A 13,203-nucleotide genomic window follows, 5' to 3' on the forward strand; every position below is an offset into this window, starting at 1 on the left:
TCTCTTCAGCTCTCAGCTTAAAACTCTGCTCAAATACTTTTCCTTGTTCTGTCTATATAACAGCTCCACCTTCTCTCCGCCCTCAAGTACTTTCTATCCTATTTTATTATATGTATCAACATGTTATTATCTCATGTCCTTCTTTTCCCACCACAATTTTACATTCTAGTGTAATTCTATGACTGCAGGACTCATATCTACCTTATTCTTTGTTGTTTCCTCAACAGCCAGAAGAGCATCTGAGGTATAATAAATGATCAAATATTTGGCATGTGATGTGAATAAAGAAATTATTTTAAATATTATTTTTAAAAAGATTTCTGAGGAAGGAAGCTAATAATGGTTATTGGCTGGAAAAGAAAAGGTGAATTAGAGAAAGTGGTTTAAAGGTGAAATTGAATTAGAACTAGGAAAAAGAGAGGAAGGAGATAAAGATGATACCAGCATTTCAAATATGGGAGAATGAAACAGTTCTAATGCTTTTGTAGATAACTTGGAAATGGTACTCTTCTCAGATTATATGTTTAGTTATGAAAAATTTTAAAGGTCTTCCTCTAAACCTGAGGCTTCCAAGTAAAATGTATGAAGGACATATGGACATAACAAAGTGGCTATTAAGGGCTTCCTTGAGGGAATTTCAGGGGAAAGGGGGAAGAAGGGTTTACAAGAACAAGTATAAAGGACACATGGACACAAACTAAGGGGGGGGTGGAAATGGGAGGGAGGTGTGGAGCACTGGGGGCGGGTGGGCTGGGATGGAAGTGAAAGACAGAAAACTGTACTTGAACAATTAAAATAAATAATTTTTAAAAGAGTCAACAAGATAGGAGTTCTATGAGTAACAATAATCACTTATTCTAAATGCCTCATGTGTTTAAAGTTTCATTTAAACCAATACATATTAATAAGTCAATCATCACATATTTACTGAAATCTTCCTCAGTACAACTTCACTTCATGAGCCACCAAAAATTTTGTTATTATGTAACACAAATAAGTTCATTTGTGAAAACTTTAACATCTAGCCTATTAACTCAAGTAGACAACACATTTTATTATTTATTTTTCTGGACCACATTCAGATATCAAGCTAGTAAAATAAATAATAAACAAATGTACATTTCAACAGATGAAGTGAAGAAAAAAGAAGAGAGGGAGCAAGAAAGGCAGCAAATGTTGAGGCACATGGCAGCACTGTGCTAGGCTTTCGCATAACATCTCAATGAATTTTCACACAATTTCCAGAGACGGATTTTATTAACTTCTCAAGTTAAAGATTTTTAAGTGAAGTTGAGAAGGCAGGTAAATTTCATAAAGTCATTTTGCTACTAGAACTAGAAATCAAATTCTCATTTAACTCCAAATCTCATAGACTGCCCACAACTTTCTGGTTCTTTGAAATAAAAAGAAAATATGTAAACCATCATTCATTATGTTTGTACAACATTTTAGGACAGAAGTCTTTTCCTGAAAGACCAATGAAAGCTAATACACTCCATGTTGTTCTACTTAAAAATAAAACCAAAAAGCAAACAAACAATTATTTATTTCCATTTGCTTGCTTCCTACATTTCAATAGGATCTAACTGTTTTATTTAAATTTACTTGAACTAAGATCAAAGTCTTTCTTGGATTTATTTCTTATTCAAACGTTTTTCCTTACTGTCATCATCCACCTCCCATCTACTTGGCTGGTTTCTCTTTCACTGGCCTTTGATCCTTTCTATCTTTGCTTCCCAGGCTATCTTGGAATTGCACAAGATCAGGAGTTAGAACTCTCTCCCTGGATGTCCAGAAAAAAAAGAATGAAAGTCACAGTGGTGCCGAGGACATGAGTACATCTTGGAGAAACTCTGCCTATCTGACTCAGATTTTTAAAATTCCACCCGCATAATCAAATGGGTTTAATTTCATAACCCATTTGAAACTTATAATAATTTTAATTACCAAATCGCTTTTTAAAAATATTTTATTTATTTTATTTTTAAAGAGAGGAGGAGGGAGGGAGAAAGAAAGAGAGGAACATGAATGTGTACTTGTTTCTCATACGCCTCCAACTGGGGACCTGGCCCAAAATCCAGGCATGTGCCCTAACGGGAGGTGTGCCCTAACCAGTGACCCTTTGGTTCCCAGTCTGGCACTCAGTCCATGGAGCCACACCAACCAAGGCACCAAATAGCTTTTAATTGATGGCACAATGTTTGTCAAAGAGAATAAAAGCACTGGACTGATATTGAGAGTTATGGTCATTTGGTCCACAGAATTACAGTATTGTGGGAGATAGAGACAGAGACTTGGGTCAGTGGGTGTTACAGAAGCAGGCATGGGGAAGTAATTAATTCATCTTGCAGGTGTCAAAGGAAGTCTTCATTCAGGAGATAACACATGGATTAGGTCTTTAAGAATAATTAATATCTGCTGGGCAGTAAAGCAGTATAGGAAAAAGGCAAGGCGAGTTATATAGTAAATTTAGATCATTGTTTATGTGGGCAGGAGATATGCCAGATAATGTACCATGAGAATTATAATTACTGCATCAAATGGCCTCATCAATGTGGTTCTGACTGCAGCCTAATACTCTGCTGTATAAGTTACTGAGTCCACAGACTACTCCTGTAAATCTGTGAACTACTTATATTTTGAAATGTGAAATATCTTGCAACTTCCTCTGTGGTAAGATGCATTTTGGCATTGTTTTGAAAAGTTAACATTTTATTCAAGCTAGATTTTTCTTGTGTGTGTGTGTCTCTGAAATTTAGCTTTTGCATCAGAAACTTGAGAGGGATAAAGTTTCTTTGCTATGAACATATCATATTGGAATGCAGCACAGTCTTTCTTCCTTTGACCCTAAATCACTCTCCTTCTCATTTCCTCATCCACTGACAGTTTCCATTGCCATGGCAAATTAGCTATCTTATTGTATGATCTTATCATACTTCCTCCACTGAAAACATATTAGGGCATCCCTGATATTCTGCCTGATGTTGTAATGCTCTTTCTAGCTGTTACCTCCAAATGTAGTAGCAATTTGATTGCCCTCATAGTGCAAACACTTTATTGTGTGGAAATAACAGAATAGTTATCCTTCATGTGTATTCTCACAGCAATGCACTTTCTTTTTCTCAGTAAGTGCTACTTGAAAATATGACTCCAGTGGCTAGTTACTGAAAAAAATTTACAACATGCTCTCCAGAAATCTATAAAAAAGATGAATTTCACTATGAAAAACTTTGGGTCTGCTTTCTCTTGGTTGTCTGCATTTTATATGGTCTATTTTGTACTTTGTGATGTAAAGGATAACTCAATATTGTAGCAGAGTTCACATAATGAAAAATGGCATGGAGAGATAACAAAATATGCCAATGCTAAGCTAAACTTGCATGACATATTCACTGAGACAAGAGGGAAGTATGTTTTTCCCTTTCAGAATATGACACCATTTTGTGAAAGTTGCTTAAGAGAACTGTTTATCTATTGTCTTCCATCAGCACACATTTATAATGCTCACTTCTTTCTCCATAAAACAAATAATAAAAATTTTACAACCAATTGGGAATTTCTATACAATATACAGTATAAAGAGGTATCCATAATTCATCTAAATATCAAGCTCTCAAATATTCCTAAAACTAAATTTTCAGTTAGTCACATCAGTTCTGACCATTTGGTCCATGTAAATATACAAGTATTAACTGGTTGAAGAATTCAAAAAGGTGGAGGTCTGTTGTAGCTGATACCCATGTTAATCACTTCATAGCTTGTATGTGACTTAACCTTCATAACAGCCCATATTATTCATACTTCATGGATGAGGCAATTGAGACTTAGAAAGTTTAATTAAGTTACTTAAGGTTATATGGCTATTAAATGACATGTAAGGAAAATATTTAATTTGAAGTTTTTATATTTTATCTAATAGATATTGCCTTTCAGAGGTGAGATTTTATTATAGTATTTTAAAGGATCATTCCCACATAGTTAACCATTTGAAAATGTCCAGAGACTCAGTTTTGTATGTCTGTCAGGCTTATCATCTCTACTCTGGGTGGAGGGTAAGTGAGTGGGTTAGGGAGAAAAATGAGTGTTGGTGGTTAACTAGTAAACTGCTCTTAATATTTAATAAAGAGCTGTTCTCAGAGTAACCACCTCAAAAAAACTCAACAACATATGGAGTTAATAACCACTGAGCAAAATAACTCAAGAAGTGGTTAGCAAATAAATAAGTGATGAGCATATGGTAAATATGAGTTCAAATTCAGGCCATCAAGAAATGTAAAATGTAGCCAAAAAAAGCTGTAGCAAAATAAAATGTTTTATTGCCTACATGAAAAAAAAATCGAAGTGTTCTTTATGGAGTCTAAAACTGGGAAGTCAAAGGAGAATGAAAGAATTTATCTTTCAAAATCATCCATTTTTAAAAATATACTCTTAATCTACAAAATTTATTTGGGTTTTAACTAATATAAATGCTTAACTTTGTTAAAATATAAATATTTTAACACAGAATTTATTTAATTTATGATTATTATTCCACATTATTAAAATAATGCTAACTTTGTGGGTTCAAGAAACATGAAGAAGTACGCAGACATATAAATATGTAGTCACTGACAGTATATACATATATACTCAGTTGAAATAAAATTCTCTATAAATTTTTATGTCTGTATTTTTCACTCATGTCATCCTATATTTTCTAAATCATTAAGTATTTTCCTCAAGAACAAAATTATGATACATAAAATTTCATTCATGAGCATTTATTTAGTGCCTATGTACCAATGCATTTTTAGTTGTTTTCATATTTTTGTAAATGATTAAGAATATGAATATTAATACCACTGTCTTAAAATCTTTATTCACACCTCTGATTATTTCCTTAGGGAAAATTCATAAATACAGAATTACTGGATGACAATATATAAACATCTGGGAGGGTTTTTTATAGATTTTGCTGCACAATTAGTGATAATTTATTTAAATCAGTGAGATATTAGCATATGGTATACACTTTGAATACATATGAGACTAAATGTTTTTACATACTATTTTTATTAAATGGCTTTATTATTTATATTTTTGACAATTTTTCTCTCAGATGTTTAATTTTATTACATTTTATAAGATTTTCTATGGACCAGGGATATTGATATTTTTGCATTTTAAATATGTCAAAAATTGATCCCATTTAGGTTGCTTGTGAAAATATTTAAAACATTTTGTCAAGTTTTTAACAAGGTGATTAGATCTAGAAATTTTCTTCGTGTTGCATTGTTGTGCTTTTGTACTTAGCAAGACATCCCTAGCACAAGTAAAGTTTTGTTTGTGTTCCTCATAGTTTGTTCAATTTGCATTTAATTTTTAATCAGTTCAGAATTTGTATTGATCTGTCAGATTTACCTTCTGTTGATTTAAAATGTACTGGCAAGTAGATAAATTAAATCTTCAACTTGGTTTTCTCTACATCTCCTTTTTCCTCTTTTCAATCCAATCTCAACATTAAAGAGTAATTTCATATTTCTTGATCTTTATTTCCTCATGTTTAGTGTTTGACCACAAAGAACTAATAAACATAGACTTAAATTGCCAGTATCTTATAATTTTACTTTGAAGACAGAGCTAATAAATAAGGGCTAGTAGACAAAATTGGGAAATTACTTTTTCCTCAAAATTGGAAAAATTGGAAGTGTGAGTAATGTTATCTGGCAATATTTGGCAAATGGCAAATGAAAACATCACCAAACATATATAGATGTTCAGAAGAGAGTGTTCAAGACACCTGGGATGCTTAATAAAACATTTAGTAAACCAAGATGAACTTCAGTTACATCTTGAGTTATAGGTAGCACAAAGTTAAATCAAATTTTTAAAAGATTTAATTTATTTATTAGAGAGAGAGGAAGAGACGGAGAGAAACATCAGTGTGTGGTTGTCCCTCACATGGCTCGCACTGGGGACCTGGCCTGCAACCCAGGCATGAGCCCTGACTGGGAATCGAACCGGCGACCCTTTGGTTCACAGCCCGAGCTCAATCCACTGAGCTACACCAGCCAGGGCAAAATCAAATTTAATTGTAACACAAGAAATGATGCCAAGCAGAAGCTAATAGTATTAGTAACATTAGCCAGTTTTAGGAAAGTGAGTATAACCCATCTTGTATTAGCAAATAGCTACTTTGTTGTTGCTACATACTTGTAGAATATAATAAAAGAAGTTGGTAATATTGAATTGATAGCTAAATTGTGCTACAGATTAGCTATATGATCTATGAAGTTTATTTCATTTTTCTAGGTCTTCTTTTTCTTATTAATAAGATTAAGTAAGTGAAATAATGGACTTTTAAAGTCATCAAACATATCCAATTCTGAGTGTATTACTCCATGAATGCTTAGAATTTTAGTTACATTGGTGAACTAAAGAGGTGTGGAGGCACCCAGTCATGAGCTCTTAAGTCATTCACATGGTGGATGGGTATTCTTTCCCCAGATAACATAGGAAAGCCGTTTTTATTTATTTTATATTCTCCCTTTTTTTCTACTCCAGACACATCATCTCATATGGACTCTTTTTGACTATTCTACAACATAGCAAGTAGTAGTTTTTTATTAAGTAAATGTTTTCTAAGTAAAAATATTCATTTCAATTATTAACACCACTTGGACACAAAAATAACTAAAAACTAGTGTAAAATAACTAAGAACATGTATAAAAGACCCATAGACAAAGCCAGAGGGGACTAAGATTGAGGGTGGCAGGTGGGGGTGGGTGGGTCAAGGAAGAGTGGTGGAGGGAAAATACAGACAACTGTACTTGAACAACATATATAATAAAAATAAAAAAGAGAAAGCCCTGGCTGGTGTAGCTCAGTGGGTTGAGCGCAGGCCTGTGAACCAGACGATCGCGGTTCGATTCCCAGTCAGGGCTCATTCCTGGGTTGCAGGCCAGTTCCCAGCAGGGGACTCACAAGAATCAACCATACATTGATATTTCTCTCCTCTCCTTCCTTTCCCCTCTAAAGATAAATAAATAAAATCTTTAAAAATTTTTTAAAAAGATTATTATAAAAGTTTTATAGAACAAAAACTTGGTTTTTTGAGTCCAAAAAAATAAAAATAAAAATAAAAATAAAAAAATAAAAAAGAGAAAGAAATTAATGTGTAAAATAATTTTAAGAAATATCTGCTGGTCAGAATAATCTCAGTACTGTAAAATAATCTCAGTACTGTAAAACTCAGTACTGTGTTTTTCTGAATCAGTTTTGCTCCTTATACATTTCACTTCATTGTCGCACCACCTCCCTTTCTTCTTAATGTGAACATGATTGGATGTTAACCTGGGCATTTGGAAAAGACAAGTTGTTAACTTTCAAACAGAACTGATGATTTAGTATGCATCAACTGAGTTTCCAAATGTCTGTTCTTGTCATTTCAAGTCTTCCCAACTTTACAAATCCTTCAGATCATACACTGCTTCCTTCTGAGAATATACGTTTGGACTTACCACAATGTCTGCTTTAAAGCTTTATATATTTTAGTATTTATCACTAGTAAAAAGTTTCAGTAAATTTTAATATTCACAGGTATAAGCCTTCTGCTTACATCAAAGTGAATCGGTCATATTATTTAAATAAATTAATAAATCGGATTGTCTTAAATTATTCAGATGCAAGGAAAAAGAGATTTTCTCTTTTTTTCAGGTAAATATTTTTTTATTTAACTCTTGTTCAAGTACAGTTTTCTTTCTTGTATTCCCAGCCCTGCCCCCCCACAGTGCTCCCCACCTCCCTCCCATCTCCATCCCCCACCTTAGTTATTGACAATGTGTCCTTTATACTTGTTCATGTGAGTCCTTCCCCTTTTCCCCCGTGACTCTCTCCCCTCTCCCCTCTGGACCCTGTCAGCACGTTCTGTATTTCAGTGTCTTTGGGAAAAAGAGATTTTCTTAGTTCAAAAATTACTGACCAGTTTGCAAAAGGAATCTATAAATTTCTTCTCTCTAGCTTTTCCAAAAAGCAAGCTAATTTTGGATTAGAAATTGAAATGCGTAATAACCTAGGCTCATTCAAACAATTTGATCTGTAATACAATTTGTCTTAGTGTTCATTTGGTTATAGCTTGTATGCTTCCAAATTTTGTACTATTCTTTCTTTTTGAAAAATATTTTATTTATTTATTTATTTGTTTATTTAGAGGGGAAAGGAAGGAGAAAGAGATGGAGAGAAACATTAATGGGTGGTGGCCTCTCACATGTCCCCTACTGGAGACCTGGCCTGCACCCCAGGCATGTGCCCTGACTGGAAATTGAACCAGCGGCTTCTTGGTTCACAGGCCCATGCTCGATCTACTGAGCTACACCATCCAGGGCAAAATTTTGTACTTTTCCACATTATCACGATACAATGAGCCCAAATAACAATTCTGCAGAGAAGCCTGTGGAACTTAATTTTGGATTCTCTCACTTCCTGCTTTGCCTGTTGCTATACTGCATCCTCTTTGAGGCTTACATCCTTATGTATAACTTCTGAGCCCTGTTTTACTCCTTCAATCAGCAAACATTTTTTCTTTCCCTATTTTGACCTGAATTACTATTTCTGGGTCATTTGACCATAGGCTAGTTTGAATCCTTGATGTTCCAAGCCCCAGCTAGAAACAACCTAGATGTCAGATCAGCCAGTGTGGCTGAACCTCTGATTTTGCATCTATATCCCATGTGAACTATTTGTCCTTTCTATAGTTGCAGAAGAATATCATAACCTTCATGGAAATTGCCAGAATATTTAAGGAATTTGGAATGAGACCTCAATTTAAAACATAGCTTTTCTACTTGCCAGATCAAAAGTTTGGAATATCTACCTCAAACATTCTTTTTAAAAAAATATATTTTATCAATTGTGCTATTATAGTTGTCCCATCCCCCCCTTCATTTCCCTCCACCCTACACATCCCCTCCCACCCACTTTTCCCACCTTTAGTTCATGTTCATGTGTCATAAGTTCTTTAGCTTCTACATTTCTCACACTATTCTTGCTCTCCCCCTGTCTATTTTCTACCTACTGTTTATGCTTCTTATTCTCTGTACTTTCTCCCCTCTCTTCTCCTCCCATTCCCCTGTAGCTAACCCTCCATGTAATCTCCATTTCTGTGGTTCTATTTCTGTTCTAGTTGTTTGCTTAGTTTGTTTTTGTTTTAGATGTGGTTAATATCTGTGAGTTTGCTGTCTTTTTACTGTTCATATTTTTCATCTTCTTTTTCTTAGATAAGTCCCTTTAACATTTTACATAATAAGGGCTTGGCGATGATGAACTCATTTAACTTGACTTGATCCGGGAAGCACTTTATCTGCCCTTCCATTCTAAATGAAAGCTTTGCTAGATAGAACAATCTTGGATATAGGTCTTTGCCTTTATGACTTGGAATACTTCTTTCCAGCCTCTTCTTGCCTATAAAGTCTCTTTGAGAAATCAGCTGACAGTCTGATGGGAACTCCTTTGTAGGTGACTGTTCCCTTATCTCTTGCTGCTTTCAGAATTCTCTTCTTCATTTTAATCTTGGCTAATGTAATTATGATGTGCCTTGGTGTGTTCCTCCTTGTGTCCACCTTCTTTGGGATTCTCTGAGCTTCTTGGATTTCCTGGAAATCTATTTCTTTTGCCAGATTGGGGAAATTCTCCTTTCTTATTTGTTCAAATAAATCTGCCACTTGTTGCTCTTCCTCTTTCCCTTCTGGTATCCTTATAATTTGGATGTTGGAATGTTTAAAGATGTCCTGGAGGTTCCCAAGCCTCTTCTCATTTTTTGAATTATTGTTTCTTCATTCTTTTCTGTTTGGTTGTTTCTTTCTTCCTTCTCACCCACCCCATGGATTTTAGTCCTAGTTTTGTTTCCATCACTATTGATTCCCTGTGCATTTTGGTCCATTTCACTTAGCGTAGCCTTCATTTTTTCATCTAATTTGGGACCCAAACAACCAATTCTGTGAGCATCCTGATCACCAATTCTTTGAACTGTGTATTTGGTAGGTGGGCTATCTCTTGGTTGCTTAGATGTATTGGCTCTGGGGCTTTGATCTGTACTTCCATTTGAGCCATTTAAAAAAAAATCGGATTATTTCATTGATTATTTTATTATATTTTTAAAAATATTTTTTAATTTAATTATTTTTCAAGTACAGTTTTCTATTACTCCCATCTCATCCCACCCCCTGTGCCCCCACCTCCCTCCCATTTCCACCCTTCTCATTTTTTTAATTTATTTTTTGGTCTGGTCATGCTTGTTAAGCAGTGAGGGGCAGAGCCTTAGGTTTTCACCAGGGCGGGGCAACCTGAGTTACTGGGTTGTGAGGCTATATGTGTGGGCGGAGTCAGAGAGGGAACAATGGTGCTTGATTCACTTTCTTTCAAATTTCAGTCCCTCTGACACTTCCCACAAGCAAATTGTGTCCTCTTGTTGCTGGTTCCCAGGTGGGTAGGCTTGTGTACATTCTAGGACCCTGTGGGTTTCTCCAGCAAACTCTCCTGTGAGGCTGGGAGTTTCTCCTGGTGCCTCAACCCCTGAAAGGTTTTTCAATCAGTGCTTTTAGGCTTTATTTCCTGTCACTGGGGCCCTGGGTTGCATAGTCTGTCTCACTGACCATTTTTAAACCTGCCTGGTTTATCTGTGCTTGAGTATGTGACTACAGTCAGCCAGCTACCTTGCACGCCTAACTGGGTCTGCCTGTTGCCACTCCGAGCCTGGGGTCTGCCAACTGCTGCCTGGGTGACCAGGTCCACCATCCACCACTTTTTCCAGCTGGGACTCCTCTCTGCTGGCCACCAACTCTGCCTCTTCTACCGGTCTGGACAAATGTCATTGGACTTCCATATGGTTCAATTTCCTGTTAGTTCTGGTTGTTTTTTGTTTCTAAATTTTTGTTGTCCTTAATTTTGGTTGTGTGAGGAAGCACTGTGTGTCTATCTATGCCTCCACCTTGGCTGGAAGTCTGCCTGAAACTTTCCATAGGTTAATTTATTTTATTTTATTATTTTACTTTTCATTACTATTTATCCCCATTATAATGCTCCCCCCACAATCAGCACACTGTTTTTCACATCTATTAGTCCATTTTTCTTTTTGCTCAATCCTTCCGCCCCTTAACCAACACCCTATGGCTGTCACCCTGCTCTCCTTCCATGACTCTTTCTTTATTTTGCTGGTTAGTTCAGTTCGTTCATTAGATTTCACACATGAGTGCAATCATATGTTATTTGTGTTTTTATGACTGATTTATTTCACTTAGCATAGTATTCTCCAGGTATATTCATGCTGTCACAAAGGGTAAAATTTTCTTTCTTTATACCCCAGTAGTATTCCATTGTGTAAATGCCCCATAGTTGCTTTGTTCATTCATCTACTGATGGACACTTGTTCTGATTTCACCATCTTGGCAATTGTAAATAATTCTGCAATGAACAGAGGAGTGCTCATGTTCTTACAAATCAGTGTTTTGGGTTCCTTAGGACATATTACCAAAAGTGGGATTGCTGGGTCAAAAGTCAGATCCATTTTTAATTTTTTGAGGTATCTCCATACTGCTTTCCACAGTGGCTGCACCAGTCTGCATTTCCACCAACAATGCAAGGGTATTTTTCTTCCCCACATCCTTATCAGCACTTGTTGCTTGTTGATTCTTTGATAATTGCCATTCTGATTAGTTTCAGACTGAAGTGGTATCTCATTGTGGTTTTAATTTACATTTCCCTAGTGATTGGTGACATTGAGCATCTTTCATATGTCTATTGCCATCTGTACATCCTCTTTGGAGAAGTGACTGTTAAGTTCTTTTGCTCACTCTTTTAATTGAATTTTTTTAATGTTGAGTTTTATAAATTCTTTATAAATTTTGGATATAAACCCATTATTACATGTATCAGTGAATGTGTTCTCCCATTCAGTGGGTTGTCTTTTATTTTGTTAATGGTTTCCTTTGCTGTGCAAAAAATTTAGTTTGATGTAGTCTCATTTTTTAATTCTTTATGTTTCCTTGACTGAGGAGATATATCTGATAAGGTATTGCTGAAGCAATGTCTGAGATTTTACTGCTTATGTTTATTCTAGGATTTTTATGGTTTGGGTCTTACATTTAAGTTTATTTTAAATTTTTTCTTATGTAGGGAGTAAGAATATGTTCTAGTTTCATTTTTCTGCACATGTCTGTCCAATTTCTCAACACTAGTTTTTAAATAAACTATCATTAGCTCATTGTATGTGCTTGCTTCCTCTGTTGAATATTAATTGACTATGAAGGTGTGGGTTTATTTCTGGGCTCTCTATTCTGTTCCATTGATCTATGTGTCTGTTTTCATGGCAGTACCAGGCTGTTTTGATTATTATGGCCTTGCATTGTTTGATATTAGGTATGGTGCTTCCTCCAACTTTGTTCTTTCACAAGAATGCTGCTGCTATAGAGGGCCATGTGTAGTTCCATATAAATTGTTGCAATACTTTATAATTCTCGTAAATATGTCATTAGTATCTTGTTAGGAATTGTGTTGGATCTATAGATTGTTTTGGATAGCATGGGCATTTTATTTATTTATTTATTCACTTATTTATTTATTTGTTTGTTTGTTTGTTTATCAGTTACCGTTATCCCCATTATTTTCCTATTACTCTTCCCTCCCCTACATACCCTTCATCCATATCCAATCTTTCCCCCTAGCCATAGCAATGGCTAGCCATACCCTAGCCATACCCCTTTGACCTTGTCCATTGGTCCTTTATACCAATTCCTTGACTTGACCCTTCCCATTTTTCCCCCGTTATCTGTCTCCCTCCACCCCTTCAGTTACTGTCAGTTTGTTCTTTATTTCCATGTCTCTGGTTCTATTTCTCTCACTTGTTTTGTTGATTAGATTCCACTTACAGGTAAGATCATATGGTAAGTCTTTCACAACCTGGCTTATTTCATTTAGCATAATGGTCTCCAGTTCCACCCATGCTATGATGAAGTGTAGGTGTTTCTTCTTTCTTTCTGCTGCATAGTACTCCCTTTTGTAAAAGTATCATGGTTTTTTGATCCACTCATTTACTCATGGGCACTTAGGCTGTTTCTAGCACCTAGCTATTGTAAATTATGTTTTTATGAACACTGGGGTGTATAGGTTCCTTTGAATTGGTGTTTCAACATTCTTAGTATATAATCTCAACAGTGGGATCACTGGATCAA

The sequence above is a fragment of the Sturnira hondurensis genome, unplaced genomic scaffold (assembly GCF_014824575.4).
Source record: "Sturnira hondurensis isolate 20B ecotype Veracruz unplaced genomic scaffold, ASM1482457v3 Scaffold0006496, whole genome shotgun sequence".
Taxonomy (NCBI): Eukaryota; Metazoa; Chordata; class Mammalia; order Chiroptera; family Phyllostomidae; genus Sturnira; species Sturnira hondurensis.